Source organism: Myotis nattereri (genome assembly GCF_964212035.1).
Source record: "Myotis nattereri genome assembly, chromosome: 1".
NCBI classification, from domain to species: Eukaryota; Metazoa; Chordata; class Mammalia; order Chiroptera; family Vespertilionidae; genus Myotis; species Myotis nattereri.
This window is the reverse complement of record NC_138075.1, coordinates 136,311,089-136,312,503: the sequence shown is the minus strand read 5'-3', so window position 1 is coordinate 136,312,503 and position 1,415 is coordinate 136,311,089. Positions and strand designations below refer to the sequence as shown.

Below are 1,415 nucleotides of genomic sequence, written 5' to 3'. Positions count from 1 at the left end.
AACCATGCCCTAACCCGTTTGGCTCAGTGGATAGAGCGTCGGCCTGTGGACTGAAAGGTCCCAGGTTCTATTCCAGTCAAGGGCATGTACCTTGGTTGCGGGCACATCCCCAGTAGGGGGTGTGCAGGAGGCAGCTGGTCGATGTTTCTCTCTCATCGATGTTTCTAACTCTCTATCCCTCTCCCTTCCTCTCTGTAAAAAATCAATAAAATATATTAAAAAAAAGAAAAGAAAGAATAGCAACCAGGACATCATCTCCCCCAGCCGCCGCCGGGAGCTTGCTGTGCGATGGCAGCGGGGAGCCGAGGGAGCGAGCCGTGACCAGGCTCCTGGACGCAGTGCACAGAGTCGCTCTGGCAGCCCCGGACTCGGCATGTTCTACGCTGGCAGGAGGGGCCACAGGCCGGGGTCTTCCTGACCTGGAACCAGTGCAGATCGCAGGTGGACCGCTTCCCAGCCGCCGGGTTCAAGAAGTTTGCCACCGAAGGAAGCCTGGGCCTTCGTCAGGAACCCGGGGAGCCCTGGATCGACAGGGCAGGAAGGTAAGCTCTGCAAGAATCACAAGTGAGAGCCAGCAAGCGATGCCGGGAGCCCCTGGCTGCAGGGGAGGAGAACGGGGAGCCGCAGGCAAACCATGTGAAGCAGGCCGGGGAGGCAGCCCCGCCGGTGGGCAAGGGCACGTTCTCTTACATGGGCGAATACGTCGTCGTCTACACGGACGGCTGCTGCAGCAGCAAGGGGCGCCAGCGGGCCCGCGCGGGCATCGGCATGTACTGGGGGCCCTGCCACCCTTTAAATGTGGGCATTAGACTTCCTGGGTGACAGACAAACCAAAGAGCAGAAATTCACCCTGCAAGCCATAGAGCAAGCCAGGACTCCGAACATCAAGAAGCTGGTTCTGTACACAGACAGCATGTTTACCATCAACGGCATCACCAGCTGGGGCCAGGGCTGGAAGGAGAACGGATGGAGGACGAGCGCCGGGAAGGCGGTGACCAACAAGGAGGACTTCATGGAGCTGGACAGGCTTGTCCAGGGCGTGGACATCCAGTGGATGCACGTTCCTGGTCACTCGGGATTTGCAGGCAACGAGGAGGCCGACAGGCTAGCGAGAGAAGGAGCTAAGCAGGCGGAGGGCTGAGCGGCCATGCGCCCTCGGACATCGGTCACTTCCCGCGTGAGCGGTGAGACCGCACGAGGGGAGAGACCCTTCCACGCCCACTCAGGAGCAGCTGGTGTCCTGACTCCCGTGATGACCTGCACAGTAATGGGTTCGAGGTGTAAAACTTCCTGGAGAGCCAGCTTGACTGGGCGTCTGCGCTCCCAATGCTCTCACTGCAGCCTGGACACAGTGCTGGGACTTGACTTCCTGAGGATGCGCTAATAAACCTTGGCTAAGCAAAGAAAAGAAAAGA

General features: G+C 59.3%; 1 pseudogene across 1 annotated transcript; it reads left to right on the top strand.

The window, feature by feature from the left end:
- Positions 1-373: 373 nt before the first annotated feature.
- LOC308533354 (ribonuclease H1-like) lies at positions 374-1,149 on the top strand (annotated as a pseudogene). Its single transcript has one exon. The product of its transcript is annotated as a ribonuclease H1-like (transcript).
- The last annotated feature ends 266 nt before the right edge of the window (positions 1,150-1,415 follow it).